The sequence below is a fragment of the Talpa occidentalis genome, unplaced genomic scaffold, assembly GCF_014898055.3.
Source record: "Talpa occidentalis isolate TD23 unplaced genomic scaffold, MPIMG_talOcc4v2.1, whole genome shotgun sequence".
Taxonomy (NCBI): domain Eukaryota; kingdom Metazoa; phylum Chordata; class Mammalia; order Eulipotyphla; family Talpidae; genus Talpa; species Talpa occidentalis.
The window spans coordinates 15,143,553-15,167,081 of NW_026555331.1; the positions used below are offsets into that span (position 1 = coordinate 15,143,553).

Sequence of the window (23,529 nt, forward strand, 5' to 3'; positions counted from 1 at the left end):
AGTCAACTGTTTGAAATGATGTGTGTACACAAGTTAGGCAGCCTGGATCTCTAAGTCACAGCTTGGGAGAATATTAACTGTAGGGAGTTGTTGTCTTTCAGTGAACTTGAAGAGAGTTTGAAATAAATCCTGCTTTGCTTAGCCACTAGGATATCAGGGTTTACTTGTCACTGCATCATAGCTTAGCCTAACCTGACTACCTACATATCATGTTCAATGCCTGTTCCTAAGGGTACACGCAGGTTTGTCATATAATGGCCAGTTACTATCTAGTATACACACACACACACACACATACACACACACACACATACAACTGAACTTGAAACACCACCATTTTCCCATTACACAAGATGGCCTGGTAAGATTATTAAGATTTAGTAAATTTAGCCATCTCTTTTGTGGTTATTTTTTTCCTTCCCACCCCAGGGGGGGAATATGGTGATGAAGCTGTAAGAGGACAAGTATCTTAAGTATCTTCAGTATGAGAAGCAGTTTAGGGGCAGGAAGTGCCTTCTAAGGAAAGGAAAAAGATGCCCTTGTTACTAACCGTAGTCTTGCAGTTTTTCAGATGCAAAATCTTAAACTCTGCATGGTAATACAGGGCAGTGTCTCTGTACCCCACTTGCTAGGCATTTAACACAGATCTCTACACGCTTTACCTAACACTCTAGCCCCATGTTGTGACAAGAACCAGGGCACTGATGGCCACTCAGGCGTGGCTTTAAATCCCAGCTCAGTCATTTATGGTGAAACTTGGGCGAGTTAATTTCTGGAAGCCCCAATTTCCTCCTATGTAAAATGGGTATGAAAATTTCTACCAAGTGGAGTTGTGGGGAGAAGCAAATAAAATAAAATAAGGCAGAGGAAGCCACATGCTTGGTTGATGGTTGGCACAGAGCAGGCATCCAATCTGTTTGTCCTACCGCCATGGTGGTTACAATTTGGTTTCAGTTCAGATTCTGACGAAAAAAGTTTAATACTGGAATTAGAAGGTACAGCAGCAACTGTGATACTGCTCTGGGTGGCAACACAGGAAGACAGGGAGGGTGTTCTCGAGAGGAAGCAAAGGGTAAAGCCAAGTCAGAAGGAGGAAACAGACCAGGTGGCAGAGGCCAGAGGTCCAGCTGTGGCAGCAGGGCTGAGCCAGGGAGGCAGGCAGGTTAGCAGGGATTGGTTAAGAGACCTGAACCTGAGACAGAGCAAGTGTGCCTGGGCAGGAAGTTTCCTTGACTGCTTCCTGTTAAGAAATGGTCCAGTGACTGGCCTTCCGGGCAGCGGCAAGGACTGGCCAGCAGGGGCAGCAGCAGGCAACAGCTGCCACTAGACCCCAGGGCACAGGCTCTTAGACAGGTCCCAGGAGAGTTGGTTTACTGGTTCATATAATCAGCCAATCACAGGAGAGACACTCATGTTGAATCTACTTGGTGGGCCAGCCCTCTGTGGGTACTGGGAACACAAAGACAAATGGAAACTCTCCCTTGGTGGCTCATAGTTTTTCAGGGAGAGAGATGTGCAAACAGATCAAAATCCATGTGCTGGAATTTCTAAGGGGTTATTTCCAAGGCATAGCAGCATCTTGGAGGAAAGAATAGTATCTCTACTGTAGGGATGAGTAGGTTTTTCTAAGTTTGGGTGAATCTTTCTGGAAGAAGAATGAAAGGGAAGAGAATATGGCACATTTGAGGTTCAAGGGATAGTCAGCTCTCCAAAAGCCAGGGTCAAGAATTTGGACTTGACCTCTGGGTTAGAAGCTACCAAGTGGCAGTCCTCAGAATGGACAGGAAAACCATTTTTAAAAAATCTGCATTTGGATTTGAACTGAGTACATGCCTTCAGATTGGGCATATGCTTTAGACTTTGACCCACTCCACCATGACCACTGTTCCACACTTGACCCCTCATTCACTGATGGCAGCTCCAAAGCTCTCGAAAGCATTTGGGCTTGTGACCCCCAAGCAACTGGACACTAGGGGAGCTTCTTAGGAGGTTAGTGAAATATGGTCAGATTTGGTGATTTAAAACCACAGATCAGTGGAGTTGAGCAGGGAGAAAATGGTGATGGATGACATGACAAGTTGTCTTTCCAAGATTTCCTCCTTCCCTCTGATTGAAAAAAATAGCTGCAAAAATCAGTTCTGAAAGTTTCTGTTCACATCTGGGCAGTTAGTCCTGTCTGGCCCCCCCTTCCTAGTCCAACACACACAGATTCTCTTTCATTCATTTCTATGTATCAATTAAACAACTATGTATTGCACAAACACTCTGTAGGAGCTAGGTGTTCAGGCCATGGAGGGTGGGCATTGGGGAGGTGGGGTCAGGAGGTAAAGCCTCTGAATCCAGGAAGCCAGAGGTCTTGTCGTGGACCAGCTCGCTCATGAGACCGCTGACGGCAGTTGAAGAGGCAGGCAGGCGAGGCACACAGAGGCCCTCAGTACAGACAGCCCAGCTTTGGGGTGTGCCAAGCAGAGGTGTGCCCCTGGCCAGGGAGGGCACCTGTCAGGAAATCTGAATGCTTTTGATTCTGTGGTTCTGCCTGCCAGCTGCCTTCCCCTGAAGAAGGACCCTGAGTCTTGGCTATTAAGAAAGGAAGGTCCTATCAGGCCACCGGAAGAATCTATGAGGTCTTTGAGCAAACTGAACAAACAAGCTTTCATCATTTCTGTTATTTTTGTAATGAACACATATCTTCTATATTTTTCAAGTTTATTCTCTAAATCTCCTACTAGGATCAATCAGTGTACCCCTCCCCAACCCTGGAAGCCAGCAGGTGGATTGGGGGACCGCTGAGGCCGCCAACAGTGTCCCTTCATTCAGCTGGGGAAACCCAGAGGATGCTCAATTCAGCAGGAGGACTCACGTTAGTGCCCCCCACCCCCCCAGTATTACCCATCAGATACTGTCTCATATTTGGGAGTGCCCCCCACACTCTGGGTTTAGGGGTGACAGAGTCAAATGTGGACTCTGCAGCTTAGCTGGGGAAACCATGAGCTAAGTGGAGCTGGTGCTGCCCTCTGTGGCTGGGACTCCCTGCTCTAGGCCAAGCTCCCAGGTCAGAGGCCCCTGGGGTGGACACTTTCCTTTACCCTGACTACTTCCTGGTCGCTGGTAAAAGTCCCACCCATGGGTCAGGCTCCTAGTCAGAGATCCAAGTCATTAGGACATCCCTCAAGCAACAGTGACTCAGAGGCAGCCTCAGTCCTAAGGTCAGAGCTGTGTTAATAACACCATAGCAGCAGCAGGAATTACCAGGGCACTGCCCTGATGCTGGGTACTTGGCTAAGTCCTTCACAGGTGTTGTCCCCTGTAATTCAGTAGCAGTCTAATGGCCATGGCCTTCACCTCTGCAAGCTCAGGCAGACTGTCTGGGTGAAGCTGCAAATGCAGAGATTCTCCAGCCAGACCGAGAGCCACCTCCAGGGAAGGGTCACTGATGGGGTGACCTCTGTGTAATCCCTCCTCCCTGGGCACTGAGCACAGTACCTTACAGGAGGAGCAGGGTGGTGGCAGGGCCAGGACAAGGGTGAGGTAAGTAGCAAACTAGACACCCAGATGAAAAATTTAAGAAGGCCCCTTAAATACTGCTGGGTGCCTCATTCCAGGCTCTGGGTAGTGGGCTGGCCAGGCCACCCACTCCTCTGCTCTCCAGCCAAGTGACTGACCTTCCCAGCTAGTGTCAGTGTCTCTGTTTCCCCACCATTAACATGGGGCTTAAGAAAATACCAAGGGTAGATGAAGACAAGGAAAAGTCAGAACCCTCCACACTGCTGCCACTTTGGAGAACTGTTTCTCGAAAAGTTTAACACTGAGTTACCATAGGTCCCAGCACATGCCCTCCTAGATGTCGACCCAGGAGAAGGGGAAGCGTGCGTTCACGCACAGATTGGACTACAGATGTTTACAGCAACATTATTTTAGAGGTCAAAAATGTAGCAACAGCCCAGATGTTCAACAGGTGAATGGATAAACAAAACCTGCTATTGTGGGTTGAATACTGCCCCCCTCCATCCCATTCAGGTGTTGAAGCCCCTATCCCAGGACCTCCGAATGTGACTGGATTTGGAGATAGGCCCTTTACAGAGAGGGCTAAGCGAAAACGAGGCTGTTAGAAGAAGAGGTAGAAGAGATGCTGGGGTGCCAGTGTACGGAGGAGAGTCCATGTGAGGACTCTGAGCCCCAAGAAAACAAGCTGTTCACACCTTCATCTTGGACTTCAGTCTCCACTACTGAGAAAATCAGTCTATTGTTGAAGTCCCCTCTGCTAATCCCCCCCCACCCCACCCACCATCTGAGTATTTTGTTATGGCAACCTGAGCAGACTCATACAGAGAGAAACCCACACACTAGAATATTATTCTGCTATAAAGGACAGATAAATGTAGCATGAGAAAGCTACCACATGGATAAACCCCCAAATGTGTGAGGCAGGTTATGTGAGTCCTTCTCAATGAACTGTCCAGGAATGGCAAACCTATAGAGACAGGAGTAGATCAGTAAAGGGGACAGGGGGCTGCAGAGTGACTGCCAATGGCCATAGGATGTTTTTGGGGTGATGGAGATGTTCTAAAAGGAGATTGTGGGGATGGCTGCACAACTCTGTAAACAGACTGAAAGTCAACTCACTGTATTTCTTTCTGGCTAGCCTGGTTCCGTGGGAATAGGATATGCTTTTAAAAAGATCTATTTTTTTAAATCTATTTTTTTATTGAAGTAACATTGCATGATGACATTATATGTTCTGTGGCTGCAGGTGTGCTTCATTAGATATTAACATGTGTCTAGACTCTATTTAGTTCACCACTAAAAGTCCCATTCTATCTTCACCCTACAATTGGCCTTTTATACCCAATTTATCCCTTTCCTTATGGTGACCACAAATTGGTCTTACAGTCTAAAGTTTATTGGGTTTACCCATTTGTTTGTTCTCTCACTATGCCACATATAAGAGAAATCATATAGTGTTTGTCTCTCTCTGTCTGGCTTATTTCACTAAGCGTGATTCCTTCTAGGCCCTTCCTTGTCATAGTAACTGAGTCCTAGTCCATTGTTGTTGTACACTTTTAGTGGGTGAATTGTGAGGTAGGGAAATTATACCTCAGGCTATTCTGAAATATGGGGCTGATGCGAATACCTCCACTACAGGTTTCAGCCCAGGTCCTGGCACACAGTAGGTGCCCTACATGTCACACTTGATACTGCTCACTATGCTCCAGTAAGTATCTGCTGCTCCATTGAAAGTTGCCTAAAGTGTCTCAAAGTTCCTTTATTTTTAAGGTGACTTTGGGGGAACTAAACTGGGCAGCCTCCAGGGATTATGTGTCCTTATGTGACCTGCCCCTGCTCATGCAGGCCTCCCCACCATCTACTTCTGGCTGCAGCACACCCAATGTGGACAAAGCTGCTCAAGTCTCAGGTTCCGCAGACCTGGGTTGCAGCTCTGGCTCTGCCCTTCACACCTGCTGCCGTGCAGGGGGGCTGCAGAAACGACACGGGCTACATCATGAGGGTGTGTGGAGCTTACACACAGTTGGCATTCAATAAATGGGGAAGGGGGGTGTCCCCATGCACAAAAAAGCTCTCTGTCAAGCCTTGAATGCACACCATCTTCACAGTTATCCTCAGTGCTGGCTGGTGGCTCAGGCCCTGGTTCTGATGGAGCAGGAGAAAGAAGAAGCTACCAGCCTCTTGCTGGATCATGGAAGGTAGAAGAGGCTGCATGTGCCCAGGACCTCAGCGCACCAAGTGTGGCATACGACTGCCTAAACAAAGGATTTCCCTATTCTGTGCTTCCTACCCTGGCAAAAGAGGGTAACAGAGTCCTTACACCTCTTGGCATATCACGTGCTAACCCACAGCCGCACTCAGTACCGTGCCGCGCTGTCGGTGAGGCTGCCTATGGCAATGATGAGGTCAGTGAGGGCTGGGTATACTGATGGCTGCAGTTGTTATTGTAAATACCCAGTGGCTGCGAACTTCTGGTTTTCTTTCTCTGACAGGTGCTCAGTTAGCTGATGGGGCAGAGGAAAAGATGGGGGAGGGAAAGGTCTAAAGAAATAGAAAGGCCTTATGGTAGACTATATAGAAGATGGTGTAACTTTGGGCAAATTCCCTTACCTCTCTGGGCCTCAGTTTCCCCAAGCAGGACGAGGTGGTCCCAAATGTTTTAGCCAGCTAGATGCTACTAACGTGCCACCTTGCTATTGGACTCACTTCCCCCAAATCCCCTTTCTGGATCCCAGAGGACATTAGACTTAGTCCTAGGAGACCCACAAGCCCATTTCTGGGCACAAGCCTGTCCTGGCACAGGCCATTTCACGCTGTGGAGTCCAGTCCCCATCTGGGGGATGTCTACCATTAACCCACAGAGGGATCCAGAGTTTCCATCCTGTGTGCTCAAGAGCCTGAGTTTTTGGAATCAGTGTGAAGCTTTTTACTGCCCTGACCTGCCAGCTCCAGTTGGAGTTCCCAGCCCGCTCAGAATCAGTTGTGGAACACAAGGTTCAGGAAGAAAGTAGCAGGCGTAGGAAACCTCAGGGTACTTTGCTAGGGGAGGTTAGACACTGCTCTCCCTAAATTTCTTGGCCCGGGGCAATCTCTTTGTCCAGCTTCTAGTTGTCCAGGCACATCCCTCCATTCCTCTGCAGCAAAAAAAAAAAAAAAAAAAAAGAAAGAAAAAGAAAAAGAAAAGCAGAGACACACCCTCTCCCTACCCCTTTGGGCCACCACCCACCATAAACAGCTTGGCCTGGACAGCCACTCTGACTTCCAGCTCTGACCAGGCAGTGTGCAAATCTCTTAAAGGAGCTATTCCCTAAAAGACAAGGGTGCGGAGCAAATGAAAATAATTTCTAAGCGTCTTCCTTCACAGACCACGGAGCTTCCACGGGGGTGATGGGTACACCAGGGGCTGCGGGAGCCCGAGGTGGCTTTGTCATGAGAGCAAAGCAGCCCAGTCTCTTAAGAACAGCAGGGAAGTAATATCAGCTGAAAGGAGTTTTCTGTGCTGTTTAACTAAATGGCTCTGCAGCTGGAGTGCCACAGGCAGGCATGTTATGTATGATTCAAGGGCTCCCAATTATAATGATCCTCTTTTATTATATAAAAACAGCAACACAGCCATCCTCCACCCTGCCAAGCTTGCCCCCTCCTTTACTTCCCCCACTGGCTGGCAAGGTTGTTCCACATCCACAGAGGAGCACCCAGATTCTCCTGTCTCCAACTTTGCAGCTTTCAGCCACTGGGATTCCTTTTCTCCAGAGCCGAGGCAGGGAGGGTGGAAAGGGTGCAGTGCCCCACGACTGTGCTGCTACAGATGCTCGTAGAGGCTTGAAAACTACTTTTTTTTGGGGGGGGGGGGTGGAAAAAAATGTGGGGCTGTGAATAATAGGCATAGGTGTAGAATTCTCTCTCGTTTTGACTGCATTCACATATATTGGCACGCACACACGTGCACACACAGCCTCACGCTGCTTTAGCAGAGAGCAGTTAGATGGCCCAGCGTGTGTTCTAAAATGCTTCCTTCTCCCCATTCTTCCTTCCAGGTTGGGGTGGGGCTGGCCTCCAGAAGATTTCAGAAAGACCTCCTCCCCCCCACATTATCAGCTTTGGAACCTCACTGATCTGAGTCCAGATTTGGGCCACCACCCACCATAAACAGCTTGGCCTGGACAGCCACTCTGACTTCCAGCTCTGACCAGGCAGTGTGCAAATCTCTTAAAGGAGCTATTCCCTAAAAGACAACGTTCTCCCTGTGACCTTGAGCAGTTACGGAACCTCTCTGAGCTTGGCTTCCTGTCTTTGAAATGGGTCCACAGTGCCTAGATCATGCCCTCCTCACCGCCATACTGAATGTCGTGGTGACAGGAAAGTGTTTAGCTGGCAAACAGCGTGTGACTGTGGTGTGTCTGGATGTGCAGGGAGCTTTGTATTAGCTCAGTCTCACTGGCCAGAGTGGACAAGGCTGTGGGCGTGGGGCAGAGGGCTGGGGGAGGGGACACACTGTCAGCCCCACCGAGGGGCGTTTTCTCTAGTGTTTCCGCAATAGTGATTTTAATCGTCACATCTGCACGCCCCTTGCATGCATGTCTGCTGCCCCTTCCTTAATGGAGGCGCTGGTCAGTCCTGGGTCTCTGTAGATGTTTTAGAGCCCAGAAGTTGCAGCTGCAGGTCTCCAACCAGGCCAAGGAGAGCCTGAAGCCCGGGAGCACTCATTGAGCTCCCACCCCTACCCTTCTCCACCGGAGGCTCTTTCTCTCTCCCACAGAGTCCACCCTGGGCCCCCAACAGGGAGGATTTCTTCCCAAGAAGGCGCTAACTCAATTTGGCCACACTCTGAGGCACCAGGGATGCAGGGATCCAACACTGAACTTGACAGCAAATGTTTGCCAGGATTTTGCTGGTTTTCCCTGCAAGGCAAACTCAGCATGGCTTGAAACCGGGAAGGAAAACCCAGCATGCACTTTCCACTTTCCTATCCCAAATAATCTGTGCACCCCGAAAATGTACCATAAACCACTGACGCCCAAAGTGCATGCCTGGGGCAACCCCTTTAATGTTGATTCCCCACGGATCAACAGCATAAGCATTTCATTCACTGCGGATTCCTTGTGTTAAATATGATTGCAGTGAAACATTGTGTAACAGGGTTTAATCTCCACTAAGTGTTTCTAGGAGTAGGGGGTTGGATGAGGGCAGAAGGAGGAAGAAAGCTGGCTTTTAGCAGGTAAATTGTCCACCAGGGGGTAAAGAGAGGTGTCAACAAGAAAACTGATTTTCTTCTCTATTCCATTTGAAAGTTTGGGAGTAGAAACTGAGGTACCATTATCAGTTTTTCTTCTTGGGGGTCTGTTGCGCACACACACACACACACACACACACACACATACACACACACAGTTTGCCAATCAAAACCCTCTTAAATGCATGACTACAAGCACAAGAACAGGAAACAGATTGTGGGTGGATGTTCTTAAAATCACAACCTGTTCCCTGTAGGGTGGGGGGCTTTGGGGAGGGTGGGGGAGGGGATTTTTTTTTTTCTTCAGTTAAAAACAAAGCTACCTTGTTAATATTAAAAATAATTTCCAATGTATGGTCTACCCTGGGCCTGCGCATAACCCAGCATCCTTTCAGAACTGTGCTGGCTTGGCATGACACAGCACATTACGGTGCCTGAACACTGCATCAGGGTCTCAGTGTGATGCCCTGGGAGAACTTTCTATTTCAGCAGTTGCTCAGACTTGCACACATGAATGCACATGTGTATGGGGGAGGTGGGAGGAGAATGACAATGAGTCTGGGTCTCTGAATCAATGATAAAATCCACGCATTTAATTACTGGACAGCTTAATGATACAGCCAAGTCACCTCTGAGGGGGTGGTGGGGCGCGAGGGTGGCAGTGCTGATGATTTACGGCAACATTTACTAAGCCCAGCCGTGTGTTAGGTGTCGTGCTAACCCCTTTTATACATTTCTTCTTGAGCTTCACAATGACCCATAAGGCAGCCCCTAGAACCAGCTCCATTTTAGAGACGGGGGAACTGGGGTTGCCCAGAGTCATAAAGCTGATAAGCTGAACAAAGAGAATCAGGGGTGACTGTCAGTGTTCTGCTGATGGATGCGGGAATCTGGGAGTCTAAGAGTGTTTGGGGAGGAAACAGTGTTTGGGGAGGAAACGGTACCCCTTGCAGCCTTTCCAGCTCCACAGTTATTGCCAAAGGAGAGCCAGCTACCTCCTGGTAAGAGCTGACGAGCCATGGGTTAATTCTGAATTTTTATTGGCAGCACCTAAAAGAAAATCTCCCCATCAGCCCTCACTTTCTTATTGTAGCTGTCTTCTTTTTGTCCTAAGGCAAAACTGGTCCCCTGGTCTGAAACTTTCCAGAATTCATTTTATTTTAAATAAGAGCCAAGCTGATGTGTCTCCACAAGGCATACTGCTGTCAGCCTCACCTTCCTGAAACACACGACATTGCCTCCTCAGAACCCGCTGTGCTTGTCCCATACCTATAGATGAAAGGCCAGCCTCCTCCACGTTTCCCCCAAGTCTGGACACATCTCTTTGCACAGCATCCCCGCTCTGTCTCCCAGGATACACACAGGATGTGCACAACCGGGGCGAGGTTGTACCTTCCTAGGAATACCTCCCTTCCGTGTCTCAGTTTAGGCTTCGCACAACTTATCTGTCAAGTCAACAACGATTCCTCCATTCACCCCTCTGCTTACAAGTTGAACGCCCACTAGTTTACCATAGCAGTAGGCCTCGCTAAAATTACAGGATTGCCCCTCCTGGGTAGGTTCATCTAAGGGAGAAGGTATCCCTTCCTAATCAGAACAGGACAACCATGCGGGGTAATGCTCTTTGTATCTCACCCAGTGTACCATCTCTTTGCTGCAATGCAAGTGTGAGGTCTGGAGATACAGCGGTCGGTTTTCAACAATGAGACGAACAGGCCAGGGGCCAAAGGCCTATACCCCTAAGGATGACAGAGTGGAAAGACAGCCTGGGTCCACGGCGGTACAGCCGAGGCATAGGCCCACCCACCTTTCTTGCCTGAGACAAAGGACCGTTTGGTGAAGTCACTGGTGGTGGGATTTCAGTTGCTGGCAGCTGAATGCATTCATATCTGACACACCTCCAGACATGGCCCTCATTCTTGGGTCAGTTCAGATGCTACCTCCTCTAGGCTGTCCTCCAAGATTCCCTCAAGGCACAATAGTCACACCCTGCATTGTGTGTGCGCAGTCACTACTTTTCTCACTTAGTGAATCCTGCTTGATTTAGCCTAATGAGTATTTCCCCCGTCTGTGTCCTCTCAAACTCAGGGGTCTCTGTCCCACCACCATCTCTACTGTGCTGGGAGAACTCTACATTGAGGTCGTCTGACTCCCCAGCCTCTATAATGTCTGGGAGTGTGGAGCAAGCATGTTCTGGCTCGGACACCCCCCTAGCTGTTAGGTTTGGGGCAAGTTAGAGAAAACCCCTCTGGGCCTCTGCTTCCTCATCTATAAGAGGGAAAGAACAAGAGCCCTTACCTGACAGGGCTGTCATGAAGACAAAATAGTTTAATCATAAGCACTTAGTATGGTCCCTGGCAAATAACTGTGCTTAATGACTGTGGGCTCTTATTAGTGCGATGAATATCACAGCAGATGACTGAATGAATAAATCAACACATTGTTGCTAAATAAACGAATAAAGGAGTAAACTCCAGAAAATTCCTGTGTTCACAACCCAGGGCCATGGTCTGTTCCTTCTGAGTTTTAATTCTAACTAGAGCTCCGCACATCTGGACAGTTGCTCTAAAGGACTGCTTTTGGCCCTGAAGGACCTCCATTCTGCAAATATACTCACTTTTGTGAGTTTCGCTGTGTGGCTTTGAGCCAGTTTCTTCACCTTTCTGAGCCTCACCATCCTCAGCTGTAAACTGGAGGTGACAATAATACTTATCTCTTAGGGATAGGGTGAGAATTAAATGATAACGCACGTGAAATATACAGCACTGTGCCTGGCATACTGAAGCAGTAAGTGTTGGCAAGTGTTATCAAACACTGTCATTCATTTTGTCACATGGACAGCATCCCACCGAATGGTCCTGATGTGGGTGAGACACGTGGGGAAGTCACCTTTTGACATGTCCAGATACACTCGGTTCACTCGGGGGGCATAGCCTGCTTTAGAGGTCAACGAACATTTTGATTTTTTCCTTTAAATGGGGATTAATCTATCTAATGTGCCCTACCTTGGCCTCTGAATCTCCCAGTCTCCCCACCAGAGCTGTGAACTTCAGGTGGGTGCTCAGTTGACTTCACACCCAGCCAGGAGCTATACAAGCACGTGACAATAGAGGAACGGTGTCCAGAAAGCAGTGATGTGCGTCCACATGTCAGTCCAGTTCATGTCAGTGACACATTTTCATCATATTACTTATAGATTTCTCCTCTCTGGCCTTCAAAGATATGTTTACAATTTTATATAACTTCCTCCTTCAACTTAAATCAAGCCTTTATGTTTGCCCCATTCCAGCCCTTGATGGTTCCATTAATCTATTTTTACTATTAAACATGCCATTTTACAAGATATTTATCCCACTTGGTTGTCATCCAAATGCTTTTTGACATTACTGCCCTGGGACTGAAGTGCTTAATCTCGGCGCCCTCATAAATAGAAAATCACCTTTTGACTGAAACCCTGGAGAGCACTCAGCACATCACCCCTCCACTCCCACCGCATTCACTTCTGCTCCACATAAAGGCGAGAGTTGGTTTTAAGAGGGTAATTGTGGGAGGTCTGAGGACCCAAGGGATGAGGGGGAGGCGGAATTCCTGCCCCCCAAATCCTGTCCAATAAGGCCTGCCTCAGACCTAGGAAGCTATGAAGTAGGAGAGAAAAGGCAGCCTGAGAGCAGGTAGGGGACTCTGGGGCCCCGAGAGACTCAGCGGTGCCAGGGGGCCTGCTGGGCAGTCACTCCTCCCAAGGGGAGGGGTCCAGGGAAACTCTTTATCGCCCCCTCTCCACGTCCCCACCTCCGGGACGAACAAAAGGCCATCGGAAACAGCGCAAGACAGGGACCCCACGGGGTGGCAGCCCATCCATCAGGTGGACCCCCGAGCAGATCACAACTTGGCATCTCGGTCAAGTTTTCTCCCCAGCCCCCGACCCCCACCCCAGCTCCTCCTCCCCAGCTCCGCACAGCGAGGAGGCCCAGGGGACCGTCCTGCGCTGCTCGCCGGCTTCCAACTTTCAACTCATCTCCGTCTGCGCCGCCTCCTGCACAGCGGCCGGGCAGAGGCAAGTTGGCCAAGGCGATGGCACCCAGTCCGGGGAGGCCACAAAGAAGCCGCAACACCCACAAAGATGACCCTCTCGTGGGGCAGCCGCACAGCCCCAGCCGCCTGGGCTCCGGGGGCGATCGCGGGCCGGGGCCGGCCAGGGCGCGCGGCGGGCGTGGGCCCGCGGGCTGCAGACAGCGGGGCGGGGGGTCCCGCGCGCCCCGCCCCTGCCGCGGCCCCCGCGGCTCCCCGGCACCTGCGCGGGGCGTGGGGCCCGCAGCGCGCCCCGGCCCTGCCCCCGCCAGGTAGCGCGCGGCCGCCCGCGCTGCGCGCCCGCCGCCCGCAGCCCCAGGAGCGGCGCGAGGCGCGGCGCCCGGCCCACGGCGTCATGCTTCCTGCCACCACACTACGGCGAATCGTCACCGCGAGCGGGGCGCAGGGGGGGAGCGGGGGAGGCGGGCGGGCGCCCCCGCGCAGCCCCCCGCCCGCCGCGCCCCGCCGGGCCGGGGCCGCGTCCCGGTGGCGTCCCCGCGGGACCGGCCCCGCGTGCACAAAGCGCCGCGGTCGGGCCGGGAAGGCAGGGAGCCCGCCACGAAATAAATAAATAAAAACAGAGTCGGGTCTACGTAACGCCCTGTCGAAAGCGGACGCCATATTTTTTTGTGGCTTATGTCGACATAGGGAAACGTAGACATGTTTGTCGTCCTCTGCTCGCGGGCTGGCTCCCGTTTATCCAAACTTGGAGCCAGAACTCTGCAAAAAAAAAATCTCCCCCCGCTCTGCCGCCTCCGATTTCCTCGCACCCGCAAAAAGAGCCCGCACCCCCCCACGCACCCCCCTTTCCGAGCCACCCCCCCCCAACCCGGCCAAGTCCCATTAACAACACATTTTCGGGCGCCGCCGCGCCGGTGCCAAAGTTGGGCAGGAGCGGCGGGCGCCCGGGCGTGCGGGGCGCGGGGCCGGCGGCGCGGGCCGGGGGGTGCCCCGCGCCGGGGCGAAGTTTCTTACCTGCGCCAGGGCTGGGCGCGCGGGCACCGGCTGGGCGCGCGGAGACGCGGCACGGGCGTTCCAAAATGGAACTCTGCTGGCTCCCCCCACCCACTCCCCACTCCCGCCGCGCGCGCGGCTGCGGCCGTGGGAAACGGGGGACAGCCCGCCCGCCAGACAGACGGACGGAAGAAGCCCCCGTGCGCACGACAGTGGCCAAAATTTTGAAAAGAAAAAAAAAAGAAAAAGAAAAAAAAAAGGGGAAAAGAATGTCTCGATCAGTGGGGAATCTACGCCAAAACCCACATGATCTGTAACGTCAGCATGCGTATTTGCATACGATACCACCGCCCGAGCTGCCACCCGGGCTCCGGCGCGGCACAAAGTTCCAAAGTGGAACCCGGCCCCCCCGCGCGCCGGCGGGATGTCACTTTCAGGCGGGCGCGCGAGGGGGAGGCCGGCCCTCGGGGCGCGGGGCGCCGGCCCGGGTTGGGGGTGGGGGGCCGTGAATTCACTTCCCAGGGGCGCCCCGCTAACGGACTCGCGGAGTCTCCGCGAGGGGCGGCGGGGCGGCGCGAGGAGATCGTTGAATAGGAATCCGGCCCGGCCCGGCCCTCCCCGTGCAATACCCATTTTCTTTATGAAAAGTTCAAGGTGTCAGTGATGAGCTCGGCAAACTGTTGATCCTGACCACGTGGAGCGGCGGACGCAGGCGCCGCGGGGCGCGGGGCTCCCCCGAAGCCGGCGGCACCCCGCACCCCGCGTTCCTGCCGCGGCGCGAGGGGCCGCTTGGGTGGGGCCGCCGGGCGCCCGGGGCGCGGCCTGCGCGTCCCGCGGGCTCGGGGCTCGGGGAGATTCTATAACCACCCAAAAATATATATATATATATTTTTTTTTTCTTTTAAGCGAGACACATTTCTCCCCTGGAGTAGCAGTGGCAGGGCGTGGGGCCGGGCGAGCAGGCGCGAGCCCACTTATATAAGGCCTTGGAGACGGATGCCTTCTGCCGGGGAGATTCTGGGCTCTCCGCTCGCGCCAGGTCTGAGGTTGGCGAGAGCCTCAAACTTTTTTTCCTTAAGAGCCAATAAACAAACAGGCGCCCCGGGAGCTGACGGAAACTTGTCAGCGGGCGTTCGCTGGGATTCTCAGACTCCGGCGAGCACAGCCCTGCGGCGCCCGCCGGGGGGGGGGCCCCCCAAAGCAGGCGGTTCGCTTTCAGATTTGGGTCGGGCCTTGCAGGCCGCCCCCCGGCCCCCCGCGGGCGTCTGGGAGCCGCGGCCGGCCGACTCCTGCCCGCGGGAACCGTGAACCTGCCCCCGGACCCGGGCGCTCCAGCCTCGCTGCTCGGCCAAGGAGCTTCAGGGATTCGGGGTTCTGGGAACGCGCGGGGGCCTCGCGGGGCAACCTGGCTGCGCCCGGCTTCCCAGCCCCGTTGGGGCCAGGACCCCTCCTTGGGCATCTCCACGCGTCGGCATCCCCGGGGCGTGAGCCCGGCTCCTGCGCTCCCGCGCGCGGCGCGTTCCAGGGCGCGCTGCTGGGGGGCCCCGCCGGCTCTTCTGGAAGGAGCGAGAAAACAAAGGGAGCCTGGGGCTGGGAGACTCTGCCGAGGCCCCTCCGCCCCCAGGAGCCGCAGGCGCTGAGCGTCCAGGCTTCCCCGCCGGCCTCTGCTCGGGGGATGAGAACGAACTCTAGCGGCGGTTTGCGACTCGGCTCCGGGCGCGAGGCCGCAACAGGTGGCCGCGCGCGGCGCGGGGAGCGGAGGGGAGCCGGGCACCGAGGCGGGGCCGCCGGCCTGGGGGTCTGGCAGCGTGGCGAGCTCTCGGGGCGGTCTGCTCGCATGTGTGTTTCCGAAGCTGGGGAGAAGACAGGAAAAGAATTTTCTGGGGTGTCCCCGAGGACTCCAATTTCTCTAGATAATACCTTGAGGCCCCACGCATTTTTGCAAAAAGAAAAAATAGCTCATATGCAAAACTCTCTTACTGGCCTGCACCTGTTTGTTTGGTTATTGCTAATGCAGGGTATGTCTGCTGTTTGTTTGTTTGTCTGTTTGTTTTGTTTTTGACGGTGCGGAAAAACAAGGCCCTGGCTGAATGGGGGTCTCCTGTGGGGTGCTGGGCGAAATGCAAGACTCAGAGGGCGCTGCTGTTAACTTCCTTGGTGACTGTGATCCAGATCAAACTCCTTTTGTATCTATTGTGTAAGGTCCTGCTATACTTGGTGCGAACATCGGAATGCTGTTTTTTCCCACCTCTTTTCCTTGGTTGTGTGCGGGGAGAGTAAAAGAAAAAAGAAAAGCTACTGACTTTAATTTTTTTTATATTACTTACTCTGGGCTCTTCCAGGTGTGACTTTTACTTTTTAAAAATTGGATAAATTTGACAGGAAACGTTGTGTATATGTAAGACATACAGTGTGTTACTTGATGCAATTATTACATCGTGTGGTTATAGCATATTTCTCAGGTTACATACAGTACAATAGTGTCGTCCGTATTCATCATACTTTACATTAGATCTGCGTGGCTTATTTACTAGTTGTTACAAGTTTGTACCCTTAAACGCCATTAATGTTATTGTCCCATCCTCCATCTTTTGGTCATCACCATTTTTACTAGATTTTTTTTTTTTTTACAGGTTTGGTTTATTTAAAAGATTCCTTTCTCTGTCTGACTTATCTTGCTCAGCTTAATGCGCTTCTGAAGTTCCATCTGTGTTGTTGCAAATGACTGTATAGCCTCCTTTCTCAAGGCTGAATAATATTCCATTGTGTGTATGTTCCAGGTGTTTTCTATCCACTCCTCTACTGATGGACATTTGGGTTGCTTCCTTACCTTGGCTATTGTGACTAATGCTGTAATAGACATGGGAATGCAGGTCTCATAAAAATTCTGTTTTCATTTCCTCCGTATCTATATCTAGCAGCATAATTTCTGGATTATATAACAAATGGGAAACTTTCTGTGTTCATGACTCAGAAAAGTTAGTATCAATAAAATGGCTATACTACCCGAAGCTATCTACATCAAAACACCAAAGGCATTCTTCACAGAAATAGAAGAAACAATTCTAAAATTCGTGTGGAGCCACCAAAGACCCCAAATAGCCAAAGCAATCCTGAGAAAAAAAGAAAAAAGCTGAAGGAATCACATGTCCTTATTTTAAACTATGCTACAAAGCAATAATAATAATAATAATAATAATAATAATAATAATAATAATAAACAACCAGCATAATACTGGCAAAAAAAAAAAAAGACACAGAGACCGATGGAACAGAGTACAGAACCCAGAATTAAGTCCCCACACATAAGGTTGTAACCAAAGCTAAAGATAAGATAAATTGGTCTCAGACCCTGTGTGAACAAAAGAGAGGTAAAACACTTCTCTCAACTTGTCTCTCAGATGTGGTTTTACAGACACAGCAAAGCTTGGACATTTATTGACTAACCTTGAACTAAGCTCTAAGATGATGAGGAGGAGGGAAATACAAATGCAGAAGAGCGAGGCTATCCAGAGGCAAGGAACCCACCAATAGAAATTAGAAACCTCAGTTATCCAAAGAAAAGCCTCTTCATGTTTTTTCATGAGTGAATTTCCCTGTGACCTACCAATGAACTTCAGCCAAGTCCACATTTCTTTGCCCCAGGCTGCTCCTTAGCCAATAAAATCTAACTACTTGGTTCTCAACCCAGTCCCCAATCCTATATAACCTCATTCCCTTTTAAAAATTTTTTTTATTTATTTATGCATACAAGAACTGGAGTGTAATCCAGAAGTGTGGGTTGGGGGGTGATGGTGGTAAAAGGATTCACCAGGGAATCTGGGTGGGGAGCAGAACAGATGGATCTACTGAAATATACTGTTGAGGGGAGCAGCAGGTGAGACAGGAGAGATCTCTTGTGCCCTGTGGGTCAGGTCCCTGGACAGTTGAACTCATGCCTCCGTGGCTGGGGATTGCTTGATAGTGCTGAGACTTATATATTTGGAGGTCTATTTGAATTTGCCTCCTACCTCTTTATCAACTGATTTGCAATAAAGCTGCTTTCTCTTTTCAAAGTCTGATGTCATTGTCTCAGTTTCTGTATGCGAGAGAGTAAACCCATTTGCTTGGGAATATGGCCAACTAGTTTTTGAAAAGGAAACCAAGACTGCCCAATAAGAAAAAGAGAGTTGGGCCTCCCTGGTGGCACAGGGGTTAAAGTCTCAGCTATTAAGCTATCACCACCAGCCACTATGGCCTGAGCTCCATCCCAGGCAGGAGCTAACTCACATGGCGCAGCAGACCTCTCCTGTCTTGTTGCTGCTCCCCTCAGCAGTGTATTTCAGTAGATCTTCCTGTTCTGCTCCCTACTCTGTTTCTGGTGAATCCTCTGGTGAATCCTGTACCTCTGGCCTAGACCCCAGTTCTTCTCTGCATAAATAAATAAAATAAATTTTTTTTTTAAAGAAAAAGATAGTTTCTTCAACAAATTGTGCTGGCAAAACTGGAGAAACACAAACAGAATGATGGAATCTGACCTCCTACAAACAATGTAGGGAAGAAGCTCATCAATGTTGGTCTTGGCAATGATTTTTTTTTGACATGATGCCAAGAAGGCACAAACAAAAGTAAAGATCAACAAGCAAAACTACATCCAATTCAAAAGCTCCTACACATTAAAAGAAACAATAAAATGAAAGGACAACAATATTGGATTGTAAACCACATAGGTTTGCAATTGATCCCCAAAATACCTAAAACGATTGCATAAGACTTAATACCCCCCAAAAAATATGATCAAAAAATGGGCAGAAGAACTAATAGATATGTCCCCAAGGGGACATCAAAATGACCAAGAGATATATGAGAACATGGTAACTATCCGGGAAATACAAATCAAAACTACAATGTGCTATCACCTCACACCTCTTAGAATGAACAACCATCAAGAAGGTGAGAGACAACAGGTGCTGTGAGGATACGACGAAAAAAGAGTTCTTATTGTGCACTCTTATTGTGGGAATATAAATTAGTCCAACTTCCATGGGAAAATATGGAAGTTCCTCAAAAATTTAAAAACAGATCTACTCTTACTCTTGACTCTTCCAGGTCATTCTACCACTCCCTCCTCCTTAAAAAATAAATATAGTTCTCAGTTTGTTTCCATGGAAATTACAGAAACCTTAAGGAAGCTGTTCCCATTTTGAGAGTGCCCCTCCTCTGATGGTCAGTCCTATGGGAGGGTTGCTTATGAGATGCGGCTCCTCTGTCCCTGTCTCATTACTGCCTTCTTCTCAGGGTCAGAGACGCAGAGCGGGACAGGGTCAGGCTTAAGCCAGGTAGGGTGAAACTCTGGACTGCCTACCGAGTCCCCATATCTTCAGAACACTTGTATCTTGGGGACAGTGTGAGGGTGTCTCGTGAACTGTAGTGTTTTTCATTGTTCAAAGTGTGGCATGGGCTGATCCAACTTTCAGTCTATAAACAAAGAGTGGGGAACCACACAAGGGGCCATTTGCATTAAGGTCCATGATTCCAGTTTGCTTTATTTGTAGGCAGAGTGGGGAGACTGTGATCAGATGTGATTCAGGAGTACTGAAATCAGTGATTACTAAGGTAATGCCTTATCGAGTGCTTTGTACGGATACACCAGTTGCTCCTACTCTTTATTTATTTATTTTTTTTTAAAGATTTATTTATTTATTTATACAAGCGCTGGGTACAGTCAGAAGCGAGGGAGGGTGAGAGAATTCACCAGAGCCAGAGCGGGGAGCAGAGCAGGCAGAAGGACCGAAGTACACTGCTGAGGGGAGCAGCGGGCGGCAGGAGAGGTCTGCGCGCCATGTGGTACCCTCACCCAGTGGCCTGGGAGCAGCCGGGGATTGAACCTGCGCTGCAGAGGCTGTGGGCAGCTTCGCAACCCAGCGCTCAACCACTGCGCCACCGGGGAGGCCCTGCTCCTACTCTTTAAATAGCCCTACTAGGCAGCGACTTTCAAAATGTTTTGACCAGGTCCCCTTTAAACTCTTAAAAATATTGAGCACCCTAAATAGCTTTTTAAAAATGTGACACATATACACACATCATATTAGAAATTCAATCAAAAAAATATTGAAACGGGAATTAAAAATACTTTCCATTGATGATGGTGTCAGAGTGATGGCACTATTTCATGTGCCTTAGCCTCTGGCAAATGACTGTGTATTAGTGATAGAATGAGAGCGAAGTGACAAGTAACATTTCCATTTCTATTATGGAATTAGTTTTGACCTTGGGGACTTCACCCCCTCCAAAATAAAGAGTTCCCTGGATCACAGTTTGAGAATCACTGTGAAGTTCATTTGCATATAGTGTGTGCCCATTTTACAGATGAGGAAGCCAAGGCTCTGAGAAACAGCAACTTGCCCAAGGCAAATGGAAGAAATGAGGATTTCAACCACGCTCATTAGAACCCAGGGCCAGAGTTCTTTAATGATTGCGCAATTCTGCCTTTCTGTTAACAACCAAAGCTCCTCCTCTAGCCTTGAACAGCCTCTAGTGCTTCCCCAGGCGACTTTATGATCACAACCATGTTTTGAGGGCCTACTATGTAGTAGGCACTGTGTCAACCCTTCATGTGCATTATCTTGTGAAATCCTTCCAACCACCTACCCTGCGAGTATTATTTCTTGCATGTTATAGACAACAAAATTGCAGTCCAGAGAGGTTAAGATGCTTCCCCAAAGTCATCCAGCCAATAAGTAGTAGAATGTGGATTCAAATCTTTGTCTAGTACCTTCAAGACCAAGCAAGGGCATGGGCCCATTGTGATGTTTTACAGAGGCCTAGGGGAGTAAGCCACAGCTGCTTCATAATTTGGTGATAATTAGGTCTGGCGGGAAGTCGTGAACATTTAAAAATGGCAGAAAGAAAGAAAAACACAGCACTATCCTGGAGGAGACTCTAATCTCATGACAATAAATCCACTCTGACTTGTAAACCCAAACAAGACCTGGCGGGAGCAGCAAAGATTTGGAATTGGATGCACCTGCTTGATAAATATATCTTTAAATCGATTAAAAAAATACAAAATACAGAGAAACAAGCATGAAAAAGAAAACCATTCTCATCAGTCCAATTGTTATAATTTTTGTATCTTTCCTTCTGAAAGTTACATTTATTTAATTTTGCCATTATAAGGCCCTTATGAGAAATGAAAACAATTAAGTATCAATTTACCAGCTGTAGCAGGGAACAGTCACTTCTTATCATAAAGCCAGAGTGTGACCTTTTGGAACATTCTGATTGCTCTACTGGATGCCGGCAGTGGGGGAAGGGGGAGAAGCGACCGGATGCTGTTTCCTTCCACATCTGCATCCCTCAGGATTTGACGTGAAGTGTCTCACGCCCTGAGATGCAATCCTGCAGCATTGATCCGAGCTGGGACTAGATTTTTTTTTAAGTGTATGGCAGGTGCTTGACTTTGCAACCATATGCATCTCTTTGGAGTGTGGAACTGAAAGTTTAAGAAAGGAGGAAAACTCAGAGCTTGTTATTTCTTTGCTTTCCTGACCTGTGTTGACCCTTGCACTGTCTCTATAAGGTAAGCATGGCTCATGCAATTAGCCCCATTTTACAGAGGAGGTTACTGAAGCTTACAAAGATTAAAACAATAAGTTCAAGTTCACAGAAGCATGATTTGTATCTAAGTCTTGTAACTGGATCAACGATGCTATTTCTGTGCCCCTTCTGCACCTGCTCTTATATCAAAGGGACCACACATGGCCCGTAACAAACCTTATTCCTTTTTTATGTGGAACCTTGGAGAAAAATTCTTACCCAACAAGGTCTTTTTTAAAATCATGTGTATCTTGGGCCTCCCTGGTGGCTCAAGGGGTTAAGACACAACCTATGAAGCAATCCACTGTCACTACAGCATGAGTTTGATCTCTGGACAGGGAGCTACCCACATGGCACAGCAGACCTTTCCTGTTCCCCTCAGCAGTGTATTTCAGTCGATCTGCCTGTTCTGTTCCCTGTTCTGTCCCTGGTGAATGCTCTCACCCCCCACCCTCTGGCCTGTAGCCTAGATATTATAAGCATAAATAAATACATCTTTAAAAAAATAAAATCATGTGTATCTTATATGTACTTATTTGTTTGTCTCTATGCTGGGATGTAAGGTTCCTGCAGACATGTGCTTTGCCTAGTTCACGGCTGTACCTGCATGCTTAAACTTGTATGGCAAGTCTCCCAAGTTCTGGTTATATTAATTCCTCTACAGATTTGCTTATATACAACAAAGAAAGAAAGTCTGCCAGAAAGAAATAGAGCTGTGTCTTCAGTCAATATACACAGGCACTGAGGAAGGTCTGCACAGTTAAGTATTCTGGAAAGAAAAACTTTTGGGGTGGGGAAGGAAGCACCTGTGGCAAAGGTATGGTAAGAGACAGGTGGAAGAAAAATATGGCATGACTTTGTCTTTAAAGTGAGCATAATCATACCTGCTTGCTTCCTTTATAGACTTACTCTCTTGTTTGTTGAGAGATCATTGACCTATATTATTTTACACCTTCCAAGTATACAACACCCTATAGGTTTCAACCATATATCTTGTCTCTGTTCTTTATAAGGAACTTATATCTCTACTCTCATGTATCCATTAATCTAGTTAGTTGTTTGGTGGCTATATCGTAAAGGTTCTGGGGTTGGAATTCCATCATTTCACTTTTCCAAACTTTAGTGTCCTTATCTCTGAATACTAAATGATAATACCTATCTCCCAGTGCTGTTGAGATAATTCATGTAAAATATTAATCTTTCATGCTTGGTTCACTGTGAGAGCTCAGTAAACATTCCCCATTATTATCGTATCTTATATATCTTATATGATAATAAATACACATTCATTGTTGGAAATTTAGAAAATTCACATAAATACAACATCTGTTGAAGATATGCAAAACCAAAAATAAATACATTGACTAAATGGATACATAGATAGATATAACTCAATTTTACTGCCTACAAGAAAGCACTGTGAACATTTTGCTGTGTTTGGGCTTATATTAAATGGAAAAAAATGTCATTGTTTCACACACTATTCTAGAGCTTGGGATACAGTCTAAATAAGAAGTTAATAAATATTTTATCAGGTGGTGGTAAATTCCATGAACATGGAAAAAGAATAGAAATAAATGGCTGCTTTCCTAAGAAGATATTTGAATGAATGATGAAGGGAATCTGGTGGGAAGTACAAACATATTTTAAGTGGCCCGACATAGTGAAAGTGACCCAGGTGTAATGAATATTTTTCTTGTTGTTAAGAATTTATATGCCTTTTTAAAAAATATGCAACTTTTAATAGCATAATAATTATCAATATATTGTTCATTGCAATGTTGAACAGCAACATTGTATTAATTAGCTAATTAACATTGTATTAGGATAGGTTAGCTACAGTAATAAGTCTCAGACCTCAATAACTTAAAACCACTTTCTTTCTTTTTTAGTTTTATTTATTTATGAATACAAGAACTGGGGTATAGGCCAGAGGTTCAGGGAGTGAGAGGATTCACCAGAGACAGAGTAGGGAACACAACAGGCAGATCTACTGAAATACATTGTTGAGGGGAGCAGCGGGCAAAACAGGAGAGGTCTGCTGCGCCATGTGGGTCAACTCCCTGGCTGGGGATCGAACTCATACCACAGTGGCTGGCAAGAGCTTGATAGCACTGAGACTTTAACCCCTGCGTCACCAGGGAGGCCCCAAACCACTTTATTTCTTGTTGTTGCTATATGTCCCTGAAGGG

The 23,529-nt window shown here is 48.7% G+C and overlaps 1 protein-coding gene across 1 annotated transcript in view; it reads right to left on the reverse strand.

The window, feature by feature from the left end:
* The window catches only part of ZHX2 (zinc fingers and homeoboxes 2), a 137,348-nt gene extending 123,524 nt beyond the window's left edge, over nucleotides 1-13,824 (reverse strand). The window contains exon 1 of the mRNA XM_037502158.2: nucleotides 13,781-13,824. The gene's annotated coding sequence lies outside the window, so the exon portion shown is untranslated. The remainder of the gene's footprint in view (nucleotides 1-13,780) is intronic.
* Nucleotides 13,825-23,529: the final 9,705 nt, after the last annotated feature.